At 38.0% G+C, this 22,249-nt stretch overlaps 1 long non-coding RNA gene across 1 annotated transcript in view; it reads left to right on the top strand.

Annotated features, from left to right (window-relative positions):
* The window catches only part of LOC127017085 (uncharacterized), a 58,531-nt gene extending 39,006 nt beyond the window's left edge, over positions 1 to 19,525 (top strand). The window contains exons 2-3 of the long non-coding RNA XR_007766538.1: positions 15,618 to 15,724; positions 18,122 to 19,525. This is a non-coding gene — a long non-coding RNA (uncharacterized LOC127017085). The remainder of the gene's footprint in view (positions 1 to 15,617; positions 15,725 to 18,121) is intronic.
* Positions 19,526 to 22,249: the final 2,724 nt, after the last annotated feature.

The raw sequence follows: 22,249 nt of genomic DNA, 5'->3' as shown, positions 1-22,249 counted from the left end.
ACCTAGGAAAGATGTAAGATTCTAACCCTGACCATTGGTACAACGATGAACCAAATCTTCAGTATAAATCAATTGTTTCACATAAGATTATGCACTCATACATTTGTGCATTGTTGTTATTTTTCCAGGTAAATGTTTTGTTATCTAAATCACTGAAATGAGTGGTTGCAAGTAATTATGTGTGCATTTCTTCACTGTATTTCTATACGGTGATGAACATATGTGAAACAGGGCCTCTAATGGAACTCTGTCCACGTGGATCCTGTGGTATTCTTTGTAAAAACTGAGGCATTCCATCATGGTATTCCAGCCGGATTTAAAAGTGATTACATTTGCTTGTCTAAACTGCCCTGCAGTCACAGTTGGCACAGTGTTCTTTCTCTTTTCGAATTTTAAACTGTTCTCTGTTGAATTAGACAGCTGCATTCCAACTCTGTGACATCTACATTTTGGGGATGGTTAGGCTTTGTTCCATACAGGGACCACCAGTCCCTCTTTGGTGTCTGAATGATATTTGGCACCTATTTGGCTTCTATCTCAAAATTCCTCTTTAGTCTCTGTAGCATTGTGTTGTTGGTTGCTATTTGTTCCTACTGTTTATTATAGTTCATAAAGGTTGAATGAAATTCAGAGCCCACTAATGCTGGGATCGCAATAAACACATATTGGTTTGCTTATAAAATTTTTAATGATTATCAGAAATTGCAGGGCTGGCTGGACATACCATCAAGTGCTCAGAATTACAATAAGACTGAATGAAACTAAAAAGGATTGGCACCTGTAGGCTGGGAAAAAGATTCAGGCCAGCAAGTCTGTGAACCAGTGGAAATCACACAGGCATCTGTGTTGTCCTCTCATGTGAAAAGGCACAGAATAATGACGATGATGAAAGCAACGATTCCTGGGTTTTTTTAGCCATGCTTCTTGCTGTAATTTTGATGAACATGCAGCAGGGTCTTTTCTAGCACCTCCTAGAAAGTTCAAGGGCTGCCCACATCAGTCACTACTAAAAGAGGAATTATTCTGCATTCAATCTGCAAAGAAAATGCTTGGAAACGTTCTCTGTTTCCTTCTGTGGGAATTTCAGAACCTCCAGGACTTCTGGTTGCTGTTCTAAAGAACATAAATGAAGTTGAGTGGTTTATAGGCATAGCAGTTGGAGGTGAAGGGGAAATGTCTTAGAGCATCTGTTCCTCACCTGTTTCCTAAATATGCTTTCACCTTGTGTTTGTGTTTTCTGAAAGCGTAACACATCGGTCTAGGTACATTTTTCTAGTCAACCCAGAGCACGTTTTGTCATCTTACATCCTCTGTGTTATTTTGTCTCACTTTCCTGTGGCTGAAGGGGAAAAGCAGCTTCTGACAAACAGGCTTAATCTTCCAGGATGCCAAATAATATGGCCCTATACAGTAAAGTGTGTACATAGTTAATCTTAGGAATGTGAATGGATTCACTGATTTCAAAGGTCTTTCCCCAAATCCCAAGATCCTATACATTAAGGACAATGACATGACAAGAACAGTGTCAGGGACTTGCGTTCCTTTGCCTAATAATTATCCTCTCAGCTGTGAATGAAGGAAGTGGATGAAGGGGCATAGTTTAGGGAGAGGCTAGACATGTGAAAGGACAGACAGACTTAGTGAGGTCTCTTACACAAGCAGCCTGTTCCATACCCTAAGTTACTTTCATTATTAAGCAGAGGTAACTTAGTAAGTGGTCCAGTAGACACAGGTTTCTGTGCCGTCCATATCTTCCATATGATTTTATCCATTAAGTTCACTGGGCATTGGATCTTACTCTTGCTGTTTATTTAGTGAGATTCTTCAGCCTTGTGTCCCATTAATAGCTTAACATCAGCTGCATTTACTGCTTATTGTCTCTTGTGTACCTTCTTTTATTTTGATGTGATTTTATTAAAGACGACATACTTTAAATAGAGGTCGTCAGACTGAGGTCATGGTCCTGTAGGTGACTGAGAGATGAGAGGATTTTGCATGATGTTTTATTTCATCGTGTTTTTTTTCTCCCATGTGATAACCTGGAGAATAAAAGGGTACTGCAGAAACAGAGTTGACTTCACAAGGCCCAGTGCAGATCTGTTGCAGAAGCTAGAGTTATACCTGGGTCAAACTAGTGTGAAAACCAAATCAAGACAACATGCAGTAAATACACAGTTAAATCATTGCCATTTGCTTCCTTGTATTTACTTATTTCAAGGATCTTTATAAGATCAGCTTATTCAATTTATATCTGGCTGAGAACTTATGCTGTCATGAACACTAGGTCAAACCTTATTTGGTTTACTAAATTCTCAGACAGAATACCTAGGTTTGATAGAGTGGAAATGAGTGTTCATGCACATCACTGCACAGCCAGTTTAAAAAAAAAAAAAAAAAAAAAAGTCATTTTTGAGAGTAATAAATTACTATGTCTACCCTGGGTTGTGAAATCCCCCTGGAAGATGTGAGAGGAAAATGTTACTGCGATTATAGAAATCTCAGTAGCTTAACTAGACGGTTTGCTTCTCTTTGGAAATGCTAACAGATAGTAGAGCAGACTATGGACTAATGTCTTGCCAAGGGCCTTTCTTCATGCCAGAACTATGTTTTTTTTTCCAAGATAAAAATCTTTAAAAGCTTTTCAGTGCAACAAACTTCTTTTTCTCTTCAGACATGCATAACTGAACAGTTTGTGTGCGTGTTTGTCCAGAAATGGTGAAAGAGATAAGATCTCAAGATAGAGCTTAGTCTCAGGTTAGAGAGAATGTTTATGGCTCTATTGTAAGTCTCTGGCTCATGAGTGTTTGAAAAGTAAACGCTGGCATAACCCTAACTACCATATAACAGCAAAGTAATCGTTCCCTGTTTAACTCCCAACTGTGCCTATGTTGTCAGTCCTTTTATGGATAAAGAAAAGGTGTTTCCAGACTTATGATTGATTCTCAGTGGCAACTTTTTCTCACTTAAACCAGAACAGTATACATCTGGGCAAGTTTTTAATATTTTTTTCTGCAAAGCGCAAGCACAGCCTCCCTGGCTCATATATGAGAGCGCTCTGGCACAATTTTGCACCTCTCATTTAAACATTGTTTTATGGGCTGAACTCTAAATCCTCATTGTCTAAATTGTGAGGATGCTTAAGGTGATTAGCAAGCTGCTTAGATTGAAAAGTGGCCTATTTTAGGTACACTTGTTCTCTGCCAAATGTTTGTTTTTCTTGGGTTTTTTTTCCTGTCTCTTCATTATTCTCTGAAGGGACTGCTACATTTTCTTCTGGTGGTGATAAAAACTATGTCAAATTACACATGGCTGCCCAAATCTTTCAGAATTGATTATTAATAGAGTTTTGGAACAAATAAAACTGAGTTAATTAGTGCATCTGTAATCAACGATAATCAGCTCTATTCATTTATAACAAACAACTTCGCCTGATCACACTATATGTAAAATAAAAGTTGCAACAGTTGTATATTAGCACAACTGACATGAGCTCTCGTTTTGCATACATTCAGTACTCGGTGTGATCTTTTTGACTTGCTTCATGTGTTTAATCATGTTTCATTATCTGTCTATCTAAAAGGTTTGTTGGGTACACTATTGTAATTTTTACTGTTGTGGCAGAGCATCTACTATAAATCAGTGGTGTGTTTATTGATCTAAACCGTGGCTCAGATAAACCTCTGTCTCATAAATCAGCATATCTCTATCAAGCTAATTCATGTGGTTGCATCTTCTGGTGTTTCACATTCTTTTCTGTATATATTTCTATCATATAAAAATATTTATCTAAATAAATGATATGGTCTGATATCACAGAACATCATACCAAAACAGTACCTGTGTCTTAGGTTCTTTGTAAGATATCCAGCTGCCGTGCATGTGTGTGTGTTACTGGAATCTCTCACAAAAAACTCAAAGGACTCTGACCATCACATGAAGATAATTCTTTTTAGTGATGACTAAAACTCAAAAGTTGCAGAGCTATGACTGGATAGCCAACACAGGGTTAGGAACCTTGCAAGACATTATTGTAAGAATGACAGCACTGATTAAGGCCAAGGATCTATCTAGCCTAGTATCCTTTATTCAACAGTGGTAATAAGCCCCAGCATAGAATAAGAACAGGAAAAACATATGTGATATTTCTAACCCAGCTTTCTCCTAGCCTCTATTTTTCAGCCTAGAATTCCTGAGCCTCATGTTGTGTGTTTGTTTAGTAACTCGTAGTGTATTTCTTTTTTTTAAGTGTAAGGTGCTGGTGTGCCCTTGCTTGAAAAACATTCAGCTGGTCTACCATCCATTGTATGAAGAACCACCTTTTGTTTTGGTTTGTTTTTTTTAAACTTTGTTTTTCCAGCTTTGTTTGGTAGTCCTTCATACTTGTATTAGGAAAAAGTGAACACATGATTCCTATCTGGTTTTTTTCATGCCACTCATGATGTTGTAACCTTATACTACCTTCTAAACACTCTGTCTTTCAGGCCAAAGAGTCCTAATGTAGTCAGTCACTTTCTATATGGAAGGGACTATTTCTAGTTCTAAAACATCCTTTTTGAGATTGGGAGCCAAACAGCATGCTGTAATTGAGGAATAAGTAAATAATGAATTTATATGGTAATGATATTTTTAATGTGGTCATTTGTCTTTTCCTGCTAGTTCATATAATTGCAGAAAAACTTTGGTTGGAAGGCACATCTGGAGTCATCCAATCCAACCTCCTGCTCAAGGCTGGGCTAACTTCAAAGTTAGATCAGGTTGTTCAGGGCCTTATCCAGCTGAGTTGTGAAAATTTCCTGAGATAGAGATTCCACAGGCACTCTGAGTGCCTGTTCCAGTGCTTAACCGCAACCACTGCATTATTTTTTTTTCTTCATATCTAACATTAATTTCCATTATCGCAACTTGTAACTATTGCATCTCATTCTTTTGCTCTGGGAAGCGTTTGATTCCATCTTCTCTATGACCTGTTTTTAGGTAACGGAAGACTGCAATTAGATCCCACCCTAGCCTTCTCTTCTGGCTAAATACTGTTCCTTCAGCCTCTTCTATATCATTTGCTCCAGCTCCTAACTGTATTAAGACCTTTCTTCTGGACTCTCAGGAGTTTGTTAATCTCTCTCATACTGGAGTGCCAAAAACTGGACACAGTACTCCAGGTGTAGCCTCTCAAGTGCTGAGCACCTTCCCTTGACCTGTTGGCTATGTTCTTGCTAATGCAGACCAGTAGGTGGTTGACCTTCTTTGCCACTGGAACTCATTTAAACTTGACCCCCAATTTCCTTTCTGCAGAGTTGATTTCTAGTCAAATGAATCCCAGCCTGTATTTCTGCATGGAGTATTTCTTCCAGAATTGGCATTGACTTTCAATTTCATGAGGCTCATGTTGGCCCATTCCTTGAGCTGTTTGAGGTGTCCCTGAATGGCAGCCCTGCCTTCCAGCATATCAACTGCTCCCCACGGTGTGGTGTCATCTGTGAAGCTGGCGAGGGTGCGCTCTGTTTTAGAGTTACTGATGAACACGCTAAACAATATTGTCCAAGTAGTATCCCCTGAGGAACGTTCCTCGTAACCAGCTGCCATTAGTCTTGGAAGTATTGATCACTACCCTTTCAGCTCCAACATTCCTAACCTTTCATTTCCTTTTTTGACCACTACTGAGCTAATGTTTATATAATTCTATGCACTGTAACTTCTCAGACTTCCGGTTGAGTACTTGTAGTCAGCTCATAGTCCTGCCTTTTACATTTGGCTGCCAGTCTAACCTGGAATGCCTTCTTGAATTTTTAACAGTTTGGAACTTTGAAAACTTCTTACATTCAGTTTGAAAAGTTAAAACTTTTTTCAATAGTTTGCAATATAAAAAATTTCTAAGCAATTGAAAAGGAAAGCTCGTTCAATGTGGGGATTTATTTTGAGTTTCTGTGGCTTAAATGTTAGATTGGATCTGACACGATATATTTGTGAATGATGGAAGGAAACTTTTGAATCCATGTTGGATTACCCATCTGTTGGATCACCCAGTTGTTTTTACATACTCCTAAAATTCTGCTGTTGTAAACAAGTATAGAACCAGCCTTGGATCCTTCTGGATTTTCTAGGGGGACTGCTACTGAGCAATGTCCTCAGTATCACAGTGTGCAACATCAGCTATTTCTGGCTTTCAGTCAACTACCAGATGAGTAAGCTTTGAACTGAGGTGCAACTGAAAAACATTTCTAATTAGTTAACTACCTGCATATTTGCTTGGTTTTGTTGTTATTTTCTTTAAATTGTATTGGGGAGATGCCAAAACATCTGTAAAGCTTTATTTTAAATTTAAAAGCTTTATTACTCTGGTGTCAAGGACCTTCTGTGCTTGCTTTTCTCTAACACTCAAGCCACTGAGCACTGGTCATGTGAATCCTGATAGAAAGCAAATGTTAACTTTTCATGCTTGAGTACCTACTGACAGCTAACATTAAACTTGTAAGCATATGTATTTGCACTGGAAGTGGCATCTGCTGTATGAGAGGGAACACTGCTTAACATTGTAAGGTAATGTTCCTCAGATCTCCTTGCCAGAATATAAGAATGGAGACTATTAAATAAGATCTGAAATATCCCTTCTTAGCTGTGACTACTCACATACGTAGTGTGACGACCATGATTGTGACAGAAAATTACAGGCTAATACATGTAGGGTTCTCTGTGTGTATATATAACATATATAAAATATGAATGAAAGCAAAAAGACAGTTTTCCTGAAGCCTTTTGCCAGACTCCCAGCACAGAAGCTGTTAACATAATCTGTCAACCGGAACAGCCTTTCACCAGCCCGAGAACTGAGCCCTGTTATCCCTGTGTTCTTTTCCAAGCAGAGCCTGTTCTGGAACCATGAATTAGACCAGATCTTATTTATTCCACTCCAGTTTATGGGAATTCAGTTCAACACCCCCTGAAATAGCAAAACCTGTATCTTCCCAGAAAGTTTAGAGATTTTGTCATGGTGGAACATCGTGATTCCTTTTCAATGGGACACCATCTCCCAGCAGAATAACCTGACCGCTTTAAAGTGTTGCAGCAAACTGTCAAAATATACACTCTGGTAAGATTCTTCTTTTTCCCTGTAAGATATTTTTATTTCTATTTTACTAGCAGGGCAATAGAGTTGCCATTACTGCCAAGCCGAATCCCTTTCTCATCAGTTTATTTACTGGATTTGTAGTTCTGCTTGGGGGTTACCACAGATTTTTTTACAAAATGCATTAAGTCTTGGCATTCAATCCTGTTCCATGGGAAGACCTACAAGCCTCCTTAGACAGCTCGATGACATTACACTCTCTTTCTGGCATGATGTTTGCTATTGTTTTTTCTTGTCCATAGTCTACCTTTTTGAAGAACAGGATTTCCATCTTTGACTTCTGACTTCAAAGCTCAGCGATAAAAACCCACAGACTTAACAAATTTCTGCATGTTTCGTTCTGCTTGCCAAGAGGCCAATGCCTAGATTTTCTAGTCAGCTATCATCTTCTCAGTTAAGAACAGACTTCTTTACCAAGAAGATACTCAAAATGGAGGAGGTGGATCTTTCCTTTTGTGAAAGGAGTTATTTCTCTGGCTTTCAAGGTTTTTTACCATCAAGTATTTGTACTTTTTTTAGTCAAAGTTATTAAACATATTGGTGTGACCTGGTATTTCTTTCCTTGATACACTTTGTGGGATTTACTTATGAGATAAACTTCCACACAGACAAGTCCTCTGAGGTTATCAGCTTTGTAATTAAATATAACATAGCTGATTCTACTAATCCTCTCTATTGAAACACAAAATAGCATATAAAACCTCATAAACGTCTGTGAGAAAAGTGTTGTGAAAGAGGTTGTGGCTGACATTCAAAACGTTTTGGGTTTTCAACACAGTTAAAGAACAGAGGTTCTTTGTTAATAATATAATTTGGGAATGGCATAAGATCCTATGTACACCACAGAATTAACGTTCTGACTTCACATATGTAACTGTATGAATATACTCTATTTTAACCAAGCTAGTAACAATGAAGCTGTAACAAGATTCATCTCTGTATACAACCAAATAATCCTATACTGTCCTCAAGTAAAAAAACCACACCCCTCTGCTGTATTCTAAGTAACTAAGAATATTATGAATATATGTTGCCTAGAGTCTCCCAGAATGTACTGACTTGAGCATAGTTATGTGATGTGATAGCTGTAGGCAGATGAAGATGTCTAATACATAGATGTACTTATGTAAAACATAACCAGAGAACTACTGCAGTTATGACACATTTCCTGGACGGTGTAGTTCCTTGTGGTATTGGCAGTCTAAGCTTTGCTTACCTGAATCATAGAGGAATTTGTTCTGTTGGCAGGTTATGCTCAAGAATACAAAAGGTCTTGTGGTGTTTTTCTCATTGTTTGCAGCAAAGCTGTTTCACATCTCTTGGTAGCTTACAAAATTCTTTTAGATAACATTTTGCAGAATGTAATTAATGGCTGCATAATTATCAGAAATTCCTACAATAATGTAATCTAACATCATATCATATTTAGGACAGGATTTATCAAGTTGGGAGTGATAACAATTAGAAGGAAGTTTAATAGAGAGATAAAGGCAAAATGACTAGGGAATAATAGTATGGAAATGGAAATTAACTTAACCAAGGTGGAACCAAAATTGGAAGAGCTGAATATGCTTAGACAGGGGGAAGTAGATATCCTTCAGTGTAGAATGCTGAAAGAAATAAAGCTGCAGGTCTTGTTTTAAGGGCTTTTAATACACCTGTGAAAGGCACCAGCTGGCTGGAGAATAACAAACACAGTATTTAAGATGGTGGTGAAAGTCTTTGGAGCATGTACAGACCTCTAAGTCTGCTATGCTGGCATGCACAAATGTTTAAGGAAAGGTTAGTTAACAATATTAATGGAAAATGGGACGGCAACAGGCTAACCTTGCATCTTTCTTTGGTGATTTAACTGATTTCCCAGACTAAAAAAACCAACACTGGTAGATCTAATCTTATTGGAATTAGTATTTGATATAGTGCAAGATGGAGAACTGTTATAGAAGGTATGATTGTGTATCATAATTGTGAGATCAGTAAACACTATGTGAAATAATAGAAAATACCAATCTATATGAAAGCTAGAACTACCAGTTTGGGCAACAATCTTACCTAATGTATCCTTCAGCCAGAACATTGGCCCAAGAGTAGGCTACTTCCCAGCTACATGCAGCAACAGCTTATCAACGAATCTGGCCCATATACTTTGTCAAGAGGCAACTCGGCAGATATCCCAACGGTCTGTCAACTCTTTGCTCTAGTTTGGTGCCCCAAAGTACATAAAAAGCTAGTTAAATTTCCCGTTTGCTTTGACTGTCACTCTGTAGCTGAAGGGTCTACATGGGACAAAACTGAGTAGCTGGAAGACTGATTTCTTCTCCCATTCTACCACCCCTGTCCCCTTGAGGGCAAGTGCTGAGTCAGAGGCAAAGGAAAGGACAGATCTCCGAACACCTGAGTTTTCTGGGCACATGCGAGTTCCTGTCCTCTGTGACTTAGATGCCAGGGAAAGGAAATTCAGGCACATAATCCACAAAGAAGCAGACCTGGACCTGCCTCCCAACATATTCCTGCTGTTTATTTCTAGGGCAGTCTTTATTCTCACTCCAGATACATAGTTCATGGTGTATCCTGAGAAAATTAAGCTTCTTACTACGCTACATATTAGTAATTTTCTGTTCTTGGATTGCTAACATGGAAAATATGGAGAGTTGATTTCCGATTCTGGTATATCAGCAGATCATTTACCTTTATTACACAGTTATCTGTTGCCTCGCAAGGGTACCTTGGTAGTCTCTTTAGATCACCAGAACAGTGCAAAGGACAGTAGTGTGAGCCCAAGTCTTCCTTTTTTTAATTATTTTTCTTTTCTACCCCGACTGGTGCTGCAAAGGCATTTTGCACACATTTTGCTCTTGTAATAGGTTTTACAGATAATTGCATAGGATTTGCTCTGGTGTATCTAAAAGCTTGGCGACCAAAGGCTTTTCCAGCTGTCACTCAACTGACACTGGGACCATGTGTCAATGGCTTCATAAATGCAACTGTTCTGAACACAGCTGCCCTCATTGTACCTGTTGAGTCACAGCCTTATTTCTGAATCCTGCTCATTATGGCCATTTTCTGAATACTGTTAAATTTAATTTGGTACTTTCACAGTGGCATTAAGTTTGCTGTTGTCATTTCTTGATGGAGTACAGGCCTGTCTTTGGATTTAAAGCTGTAAAAAATTCTACTGCTGCATGTAAAATATTGCTTCCCTAAATCTAAGTGTAGCCAAGTGCACTGTTAAGATATTTAGGAGGTTCTTAAATTATTTCCACTTCAAAAATACTTTTATGTATTCTATTTTGTTAACTTCTTAGGTTAATACAAAAGTGCTTTCCTGGCTTGACGTTGACTTAAATGTTCTCTTTTTCCCCCTCTTTACAGAGGACAGCTTATTTTGTTGCTTGATACTTAGAACAGATACTACCTTTGAATAGGACATTGTTTCCCAGCCAGATCAGTAGCTACCTCATCGATTTTTTTCAGTATTAGTTCAGGACTGGCAACAATACAGCAGTAAAAGAATTAAAAGTTTGAGTATGCCTAGAGATTGTTTAGATTTAATCCAATAGCAAACATTGTTAATTTCTTCTTTGCAAGATTTCCCCTCCCTCTCCTATAACTATTTGTAGCTGTCAGTCTCTAACCTTATTTCAATGAGAATGGCAGCTCTAAATCCCTTCTGATCACTTTTATTCCGTACTGGTTCTAAATAAGGATATTCCCAGCATGTATTAATCTCACTTGGAGATGTTTAATCAACTGATCTCAAAGAGTCCAAGTCCTTTTATGCTGCCTGCTATCACTTTGGCTCTTCTGCATTGCTAGGGTCAACTGTGTTAGGATATCCACTGTTTGCACTAATTCAAACCAAAAAAATTTTAAATTCAGGCTTTTTCCCACAAGACAATGAGTTGCCTTCATTTCATTTTGTTGACTGCTACCTAAAATGGGATACAAAAGGAGCAAATAGGTCACTTATATATTCATTTACTACAAATCAGACAAATAGCTTGATTTCTTTGTTCCCTTCCATTTCTTTCTTTCTCAAAATGTTTTGCCATTTTTCTGTCTCCTTTCCCCCTCCTTTCCGCTCTCCATCTTCTTTTTTCTTGTCTTTCCTCTTTCCTCTTTCCTCTTTCCTCTTTCCTTTTTCTTCTTCTTCTTATTTAAGCTGCCAGGCCAAATGAGGAAACAATTACAGGATATTGGCTTTAAAAGTGTCTTGCTTTGCCAAATAAGTTTATCTTTTTTTTCATTGTGGCTTAAAACATGCTAAGCTCAAAGCCAAGTTACTAACCTAAAACTCATGGTAACTTCAATTTTTTGCATTAGGCTTACAATAAACTTGGATAGTTTTTCCACAGTCCCTTTGCCAGTGATTAGTTTGGAAGATAGTATGTTTTGAATTTGCTGAGAGATCTACTGCTCTTAGCTTAGTTTTAGTACTTTTAAAAAGCAATCAATAATGCCCGTTTTGTAATAAGCAAAATTTATGAACTGACAAGCAAAATGTAATTATAGTGGATATTCTGTACAAGAAAAAAGAGGTGATCTTAAAGCCATCTCAGCATTCTGTTTGCACTCATTTTCATTCATATAAATGATTAAGTGGTTCTGTGCTGAAACGTTTCTCTCTCAAGGCTTAACATGAGTCTGGAAAAGTTGTTGCCAAAGAGTTCTATAATGAAGTCAATGACCATTTATATTAACTTTTCATTGTTACCTACAGACTAAATTTTTCACAGTATTATTTTTATGACTAAGGCCCTAACTCAGCAGCAACTTAGACACCTTTTATTTTTGTTCTCTGGGGACTGTACATTATAGATGTGTAAATTAATGACAAAAGTGAAGCCTGCATCAAAGACTTAGGTTGATTTTGCAGTTAATGAAACTGTTTCCCTTGTCCTTTCGTCATGGCTCTTTCCTGAATGAACCACCAAAAGATCATTCAAAAACTATGATATAGTGAAGAAGAAAAAGAAGAAAATGTCATCTTATAAGGCCTAATCCAAAACTCAGGTTTGTGAAAAATCACCTACTGAATTCAGTAGCCTTTGGATCAGACTAAAAAATGGAAATGTTAATTTCCATTTAGAGCTGGGTCAAAGCTATGCTTTGTCCATGCTGTTTAACAATGTGTTGAAATAATATGAAGTTAAATAAACATTCTGTCTTTTAATAATCAGAAATTGCAGTGGATTTTAGTATAACCTAAGCAGTTCAGGCAGTTTAGGTAAAGCCTACCTAATTTTGAAATGAACACATTTTGACACACCTTAGCTGCTCTTGGAAATCAGCTCATGAGTCAACCTTCCTACCTTGCTTTCTGATCATATATCTTTCTGCACCACCAGTTTCAGCTGCACAAACTCTTGCCAAAGGATCCCCTATACTAGGTATTAAAAAGAAACAAACCAAAAAGCCTTCAAGTCTTTGAGTCTTAATGTCTTCATGTATTTAGAGAAATATACATCTAACCACAGCAGATCAGATCATCAGATGGGGCTTCCAGCTGTGCCCAGTATGTAATGTTGCTAGTTAAACTTGTATGGACTATTGCTACAGCAGCAACAATTCCATAATGCATCCTGCCAAATCTGCAACAGACATAGAGGGCATTTCTTGTGGTGCCAATCGTTTTATACCTGACATTTAAGAATAAATTAATTTCTGTCAGGCCTGAAGTTGTAGTAAGTGAAAACCTGCAAGTTTGACTGCTAAACTTACTGGAAAACACGGACCAACTCTGGTAGAGGAGAAAAACCCTTACTAGGGCCTTCTTCAGTAATAAACTCAAACTGGGAGATATGTGCACATACAGCTCTATGGACCTCTGTGGGACTTTATATGAGGGTGAAGAGATCAGTCAGCACAAATATTTCCTCAGGATTGGGGCCTAAAACTTACAGTTGGAGGGGATGCAAGGAGAAGATGAAAAGAGAACTCTAAGCCTCCTTCAGGTACACTTCTCAGTGCAGCAGAGCAGCACAATGATAGCTATTGTTATGCTAGATGCAAATTCTAGCTACAAACATTACGTTGGTTTTCTTACAGATTAAAAAAAGAAACCTTCCAGATACCCATATTTCATTTGTGGGCAGTAAAATAATGATGCTGTCAGCTACTGGGCAGAAGATAATTTATATACTGTGAAACTTACTTTTAATTAAATCAGACCTGGAGGTGCTTATGCGGATTTAACTTGTGAGATTAGCAAATAGCATATATTGTATAGGTTTATATCAGAGAACAATATAAATGTTTTAATGACTACTTTGCAACCAAGTAGATTATCTGAAATTGGTACTAGTCACCAGGTCTCATGTTAAGTTTATTTAGCCTTTTCGTGAAGGGGGGGGGGGAAAAAGGCCGGAACCAAACCCTGACCTTAGTCAAGGTTCAGCACATTTATCCTGAGTTTCTTGATGAAATGTTACAGCAAGCTGACCTGCATGCCAGTCTCAGTTCAGTGAAAATAGTTGCTCATTTAAGCATTGTCTTCTGTATTGGGTTTGTGTGGCAAGGTTTTGGTAGCGGGGGGCTACAGGGGTGGCTTCTGTGAGAAGCTGCTAAAAGCTTTCCCTATGTCTGATAAAGCCAATGCCAGCTGGCTCCATAACGGACCCGCCACTGGCCACGGCTGAGCCAATCAGTGATGGTGGTAGCGCCTCTGTGAGAGCATACTTAAGAAGGCGGGAAAAAAAACCCACCCTGCACAACCACAGCTGGAGAGAGGAGTGAGAGAAACAACTCTGCAGACACCAAGGTCAGTGAAGAAGGAGGGGGAGGAGGTGCTCCAGGTACCCCAGCAGAGATTCCCCTGCAGCCCATAGTGAAGACCATGGTGAGGCAGGCTGTCCCCCACAGCCCATGGAGGTTAACAGTGGAGCAGATACCCACCTGCAGCCCGTGGAGGACCCCACGCCGGAGCAGGCGGATGCCCAAAGGAGGCTGTGACTCTGTGGGAAGCCCGTGCTGGAGCAGGCTCCTGGCAGGACCTGTGGACCCATGGAGAGAGGAGCCCACACTGTAGCAGGTTTGCTGGCAGGACTTGTGACCCAGCGGGGGACCCATGCTGGAGCAGTCTGTTCCTGAAGGACTGCACCCCATGGATGGGACCCATGCTGGAGCAGTTCGTGAAGAACTGTAGCCCATGGGAAGGACCCATGTTGGAGAAGTTAGTGGAGGACTGTCTCCCGTGGGAGGGACCCCACGCTGGAGCAGGGCAAGAGGGTGAGAAGTCCTCCCCCTGAGGAGGAAGGAGTGGCAGAGACAACGTGTGATGAACTGACCACAACCCCCATTCCCCGTCCCCCTCTGCCACTGGCAGGGAGGAGGTAGAGAAAATCTGGAGTAAAGTTAAGCCCGGGAAGAAGGGAGGGGTGGGGGGGAAGGTGTTTTAAGATTTGGTTTCATTTCTCATTATCCTACTCTGATTTGATTGGCAATAAATTAAACTAATTTCCCTAAGTCGAGTCTGTTTTGCCTGTGATGGTAATTGGTGAGTGATATCCCTGTCCTTATCTCAACCTATGAGCCTTTCGTTATATTTTCTCTCCCCTGTCCAGCTGAGGAGGGGAGTGATAGAGTGGCTTTGGTGAGCACCTGGCATCCAGCCAGGGTCAACCCACCACATCTTCATATGGGAATGTGGCTGTTGAGTTCCATTATCCATATATCTGCATATCAGCATGGACTGCAAATCTAATTGCCTGAGCCTGGGAAGATAGTCTAGATATTTGAGCCTTGCTCTCTTTATGGTACACCTACGAAGAGAGGCTGAAGAAAGTCTTCAAAACAGACCCATTGGCAACTTTGCAAACCTTATTTTCTTGTCACAGAAATGACCAATATTTGGAATCCTCCCCATTTTAAAACACTGGGAATAATCCATGTGCTTGTTAGCTTCTTTCAGTCTCTAGGGTCTCCTAGAGATATAAACCAAACCAGGCACATACATCCTACAGTGAAGCTCTGAGGTTTTTGAAGGTGTCACTGTCTCACCTACTGGCATTGGCCTGTGTTAGTATGACGTTAATGCAGAAAGACTTTAACTCATGAGACTTATCCTGAGGTACTCGTGCAACTTCAGCCTCTTTTCAGGCTATGTAGTCTCTTTGTGTCAGTGCTAGAGGAGAGATAGTAATAAGAGTAACAGGCACTTTAGAAATGGCAGGCAGACCCACAAATAAGAATTCATGCTAGAAAGTGTTTTGTCTGGTGGAAAGGGGAGGGTAATCAGTGTTTCCAATGAGCCCAATTTCCACTCTGGAAATCTGAGTTTCACTCTTCGTGTCTTGCAGCCCATATTTTCTCAGTTAAAAACCTCTGTTTGGTTCTGCGTTATTGAACTTTGTGACATGACAGCAATTAGAAGACACTTAACTGAGATAGAGGAAACAGTATGCTATTGAAACCTTTTCTTTAAAAAAAAAAGAAAGAAAAAGGACAATTTTCAATATTTAAGTGATTAGAACCTGTCATTTCATGTTGTTGTTTGCAGGCTGACACAAATGACAGGACAAAGGAGCATACATGGAAATAAGACGAAAATTCAGAACAGATGTCAGGAAGCATTTTTCATGCTGAATGTGCACAGTGGCCAACCAGGTAAGGCAAAAGCATTTTCCCATTTAGGAAATAATTAGATGGCCCGTCATGGACAAAATGGCTTTCCCAATTTCCTTTTTCTCTTATTTTCTTACATTCTTATTATACTCCAGTTGCTATTCACTTTTCTCTGACTGGAAGCTTCATCATCATCCGGACATGAACCTAGTTCTTATAGAAATGAATGAACTATTAACTGCTAAGTGAACAGCTACTTAGCTAGATATTATCCTGTCAATATTATATTATGCTGCTATGTTCAAGGTCTAGCAATGCATACATTTTGAAGTTCAGAGTTTCTGAAAGTTTTTATCACGGTTACAAAATTGAGTCTAGGAGAAAATCAGAGTGACAGAAAACATGCTGATTTTATTATCTTAAAGAGTCTGACTATTTTAAGTGATAAAAATGTTACACAAAAATGAATCTAGGAGATAACTTGGGGGAAAAAAACAAATTAAATGGACAAATGCACCCCCTGCCCCCCCAAAGATGAATATGTTTCTGGAATCTTCACTTTAGTTGAGGCTTTGCTCCCAAATCTGATACAGACTTCCTGTGTAATCCTGCTGCCAGTCTTTTATAACCTCATGGCTCATCTTTCATGTTCATAGAATAGAATAATTTTATTTTCTCAGGTGAATGTGAGTGTGAAACTGCAATTATTTGGGGCACTGACATTTGACCTCTCAAAGTATCAGTCAGCACTAAGTTAATTTATTATGCTTGTGATCCTCATTTTAGTAAAGTGTTGGCCCATTACAAGTTCATATGTTAAAGCTATTTGAGAGTGATAGACAGATAGTGCCCACTGAGGACAATGTTAAGACTCAGACCTAGAAACTGAAAGTCTTTGGTTTGTAATAAATTTTTCCAGGAACTGTTAAGTAAGACCTTTAAAAGACTTGCTGACCAAATCGCTACAACAGCAGGCCATGTTTCCAAGCTAATGATTTCCACCATGTAAAAAGTAGAGCTGTCTGCCCCACTCCCCACCCCAAGCTCCCATAGTTTAAGTGCTAAATGTTGTCACCATTCTCAATTTAAAGCCATTTATGTGATAATTAAATAAAAGATTTTCATTTTCATATTTGTGGAAATTGCTTGGTGAGGTTGCTTCTGGCTTGCTCCATAAATATGGATTCCAGCATTAGGAATAAAAATTGAAAATGTCTTAATTAACAATGACCAATTTAGACATGTAATTATGGATATTTAAAAAAGTCAATGATGCTGAAAGATAGTAGCTCTGAGAAGCATTGTTCACTGAAGATATTGTACTGAAGAGAATGATCATTTCCATTTTTCAAAGAATTCAGCCTTCAATCAAATAAAATGCCCAAGGAAATAAAGCTAATTTTTAATGACATACGGAGGCAATGTCAGTCACAGCACAGAGCAAGTGCAATTTTGTTGACTTTGGAATTGGTAGAGGACTTGCTTAAGTTAAAGATAGCTAGGGAGCTAAAATTTAAGGATGATACTCTGCCCTCATTTCTGGCTTTTTTCCCACTGTAATCCCCTCAACACCACTTCACGGTGCGCACAGTGATGTGAATTAACACTGGAACATCAATCTTAAATTGGAATTTCATGACTTTCTGCTGACGTATGTGACTCCCATACTCTGTTTTCCAGGATTAATTCTTTGGGGTTGTAAGTGAATAAAAGGTGTCCCATAACTCAAAAGTGGATGTATACTGGTGTCAACAAACCTTCCCCATCTAAAAAATTCAGTCACTCCTTTTTATATGGATGGGGAAACACTGACTTAAAACTGAAGTTTTTCTGAAGTAAAAGAATCTTTTTGTGGGGGAATTTTCAGGAATTCAAATGGGAGAGTGTGTGTGTGTGCATATATATAAAAATAAAAATACAGTCTATAATACCTTATAATATACGTGGTGTGTATATATACATATGTAAATATATGTTTGGTGTCAGTATCTGTAAGTGAGCCCTTCTTCTGGACATTAGCTTTTTCATTATGCCTTTTCTATTGGTGGAAGATTTAATGGTGCCCTTGTGCTGGTGGTCATTAACCACATTGACCACCACAGTCTGACCATAGAAGGAAAAGGCTACTGCTTTATTCTTACATATTAAATGTCTAGTATTAGATGTGAAGGAATATGAACAAATCCATGCAAATACAATAACTGAGTCCCAATATCCTCTCACATCAAATTTAGATGGAACCCATCACAATTCTGCCTAACGTGTTGTGGATAAGGACAAATTCTGTACGCTGCGTTGTTACGTAGCAGAAGAAATTCTTCATTGCAGAGTGGTTGTTCCACCAACAGTCTAACTGGGCTCTGCAGCCAGCTTTGTGGGGGGAAAAACATTGGTTCACAGGAATAGGATTTTTAGTCCATTTTTCCTCCTTTCTTTCAGGTGTAACAGGGAAAAGAAAGGACCAGAAGGAAGACTTTACATGACACACATCCATACTAATTTAAAAATTACTTTGCACTATCTTGAAGTTTTTAGAGACTCTCATGCTACTGTAGGGAGAGAAAACCGTTTAGTTCTTTCACCTCTGCACTACTGAAAATATCCATTTCCTGCTGTCCTGCTCAATCCTTTTTAACCTGTGCTGTCATACTCGAGGTTATTCTTCACCTGCCTTGCACAGTTTTGACATTATTAGCAGTAACAGATTTGAAATAAGATTTAGCATTTGGTATTTGGATTCAAATGCCAGAAGTCATAGCATGAGCTTAGAATTATGCGTTTTTATTTAAATGATTTTTTTTTGCATTCCTTTCTATATGCTTTCTTCATTCTGTGCTGGTTAATTGACTTTTGGTCATGTTTTCAAGGCTTTTTTTTATAACCATGAGGCCATGAACTTCATGTTCTTCTAAAAAAAAAAAAAATAGAAAAAAAGATTCTTGTGAAATGAAGTGATCAAGAAACTGCATTTTTAAAGGAAAAGATTGGTGGAGTTCATCTTATTTGATATGACTTAAGTTAAATAACTAGTCTAATTACACTCTACAGTTGATGGAGGCAGAAACATCACCAGCGAGTGCCATATTCCATAGCAATATGGGCTGAATGGACCATTAGCAGGACCTGAGCAGTTTTGTTTTGGACATCTACAACTAGGCCACACTATCTCTCTTCAGAAGCAGTGACAATCTACCTAAAATTGAGATTTGGCTGTGTTGTTTACTGAAATGAATGGAAAGCTGTATTTTGTTCTCAATTTACAGCTTATATTTTCTGGGTTAGAAATTCTTAGTGTTTTAACTTCTCTGATTGAGTTTGGGAGAAGGCCTTATTCTTAAACTAAAATAATATGTCCAAATCTTCCCTGTTGTCCTTACCATGAATTCATGGCACTACAGTACAATGTAAAAAGATTCTGTTTAGTGGTCATTTTGGCATGCAAATTTCTCAATGTCTCAATCTGACAAGAGTCTGTAAATGTTATGGAATAACTCTACAATCGAGCCATATTAGTATTATAGTTAATGTAATATACCATATGAAGTATTCCACGAGCACCAAGATCCTGTAAAATCAAAGAACAAATAAAAAAACTTATCAAACCAAGTACCAAAAATATAGCTTAGTACTATAATTTGCAGTCAGTAAGCAAGCAAGTCATTTCAAAACAATTTTTTTGTAATATTAGGGAAGACAAAATATCCCTTTAATGTGCCTGTGTTTACCTTTAAGATCAAAGTATGTGGACTTACTCATATTGCTAAGGTTAACCTTCTGGATATCTGTTTGTAGGAACAGGGATATTAATTTGGTAATAATCCATACTGCAGAAGAAAATCCATTGTGGGGGAGAAGGGACTTGGTGAGGGATAAAATGCGTTGCATGCTGCAGGCAATTACAAGACCAATTGTTGACTCTCTAAGAGCTTTCTTAGAAGAGGTCTTTGACGAGCTAGAAAATGAGAGCTGCATGAAAATCCAGGTTCTGTCATGGATAATTTCTTGGTATCACAGGGAGTCTAGCATTTTTGTACCTTGCTTTTTTGCCTCCAAGGGAATAGTAAGGTTAAATTTGTAAATGTATTTTCAAATTCTGAGAGGAAACGTGCTACGTATGTGCATTATTAATAATAAGATCACTATATTGTGTCAATTGGCATAGTTGCGTCCTGGAAAATAGTTCTCATATCATTATTAGCTATGACTATTCCAAGAGGAAATGTTAAGTACAATACTACAAAATGGAGCTCTTCTGAGCATATTTTCTTTATGTTTATGTGCCACTGAAAGTAATAACTGACCCTCTTAAAATATAAGGCATTATTTCCTTTTCAGTTTCCGGTGCTGAAAACACTGAATAAAAAAAAAAAAAAGATTGTGTGGCTCATTCCTCTTCCACATAATTTGTTAATGTATACAGCGATGGAGAACTTTAAGAGATTCTTTTGATGCGATGTAAGAACAAATTATCTTAATTCAGTCCAATTTATACAAGAGAATAACTGACTCAAAACAGTCCTGTGATCAATGTGGCTATGACTGCCTTAAATACATTCATTGAATATTATCTCTACAGAAAATAGCCTTGTAGGATTAATTGTTATATGAGATTCTTTTTTTTAAATTGATTTTAAAAGGTCAAAATTTTAAAATGATACTGTTATTTAAATGTAGTGTGAAGGTTTAAGTGCAAATTACTGTAAGGTAACTTTTTTTTAAGAGCGGACTAATGCAGTATTATGTTTTATAGTGCAATAAAATTATGTGCTAAAATTATGCTCATAAATGCAGGCAAATGTAAACCAAGCTATTAGTTATGTTTTCTCAGATAAAAGTGATTAGCATAGCTATCAAACTCTTCTCCCATTTGAATAACAGAATTATGTCTGAAATCTAAGGCTTGTTTGCAAAAGCTAAGTCTGAAAAAGAAATGTAAATCCAGCTATCAATGTTGTGTTTGAAAGTGAATGCAATGGTCTGCCCATCATTCTGCTAACAACTAAGAGCAGAGGTACGTGACCCAAATTGCAGCAAAACACATCAATATGAAATGTGCCTCAAATACTATTTTAGAAGTCACTCTTAGCACTTTATCATAATCTCCTTACTGCTGATCAGACTTATTTAAAAACTATTGTGGTTTGTTTAAACATAAGAGTGATGAAAGAGTCTTTTAGCAACAGTCACCATGAGACAGTTTCATGTATAATTCATGAAGTATGTGGTCATCTACTAGCAAATTAATTTCCATCTGACAGCTATACTTCTGGTAGTGTCCTCTCAGGAAGGCACATGGTATATAATTAAAATCTGAACAGAACAAATTAAATACTGATTACTTCATAAACAGTTTCAAGGCTTGAATATTGTTACCTGTCTTTATAGGATCAAACCAAGATATTTTGACAATGTATAGATGAATGGATGTATATTCTCAACCCTTTATCCAATTGTTTTCTAATGCCTAAAAGTTGTGGTCAAAATTGCTACTGGAAAATCCAACTGTGAAAAAACAATTAAAAAGCCAATCCCCACTTCAAACCTGCAAGGAGCAAATAAAAACTGTCTCTACCTGTAGGTGACTCTCCTGTAATGCTAATGTTGATTGGTCATAGGCAACATTTAGTATTTTAGATGCAAACCACTGCTTAGACAGGTGCAGTGTTTCTTTTGCATCCTCCTTGCCTCCCTCCTTTACCCCCTTAAATTTTGTTAATCAATGTCGTTTGAAGCATTTAATGTGTGTTTGCCACACCGATGAGAGAAAGACTATAGATGACCAACTCTGGTGATCATAAAGGATTTCTTCTTATTGTTTGTAATAAAAACTATTACAATAAAAAATAAACTATTAAATAAAATATTACAAAGGTTTTCAAGCAGTCATGGAATGAAGAACACTGCAGGGAAGGTTCACACATGATCTTACTGAATAGGAATTTTTTTAAGGTTTCTACCATGTTTTGCACTTGCATGCAATGTGAGGTTTAGTTTGTGCTGGCACCTGCAGTGCAAAGTCTTAAGGACATGTTAGCATATGCTGGAGTCTGTCACCGCCTTCGCTCTCCTTTGCCTATGTTGCTTAGATTAAGTTAGCAGAGATGCACTACTATGTCTTAAAATTTACCTTTTTAGGCACAGATTTTTTGCCTGTTGTTGCAATACTGGATGGACAGCTAGACTTCTGTTTTTGATATAAGGACATTTTTGGTATGATGACACAACATCATTTATCAATCAAATGTATTTCAATTTATACCATCCCTCCATGATCTTTTTCTGGAGAGACTCAAGGTGCAACATACACAAAATGTGCAGTAACAGATTCCTGTACAGCATAGCAATAGCCTTACAGTAATGCAGGCCAAGACAGTTTATTGAGAAAGAAAATTTCTTTAATTTAGAGAGAATTTGAAAAGATGACAAGAGTAAACCTAAAAGAATTCAGATGATACATGTGTGCGCAGACATGAGTGATGTATACAATGTTATAACATTGACGCATATGAGTATTTCATAAAAATAAGACTAGTAAGTCACACAAGGACTTACAAACATTGAGCCTCA

This window comes from Gymnogyps californianus, chromosome 5 (assembly GCF_018139145.2).
Source record: "Gymnogyps californianus isolate 813 chromosome 5, ASM1813914v2, whole genome shotgun sequence".
In the NCBI taxonomy this organism is placed as follows: Eukaryota; Metazoa; Chordata; class Aves; order Accipitriformes; family Cathartidae; genus Gymnogyps; species Gymnogyps californianus.
Note: the sequence above shows the minus strand (reverse complement) of the source record. Positions and strands in the feature narration are given on the sequence as shown.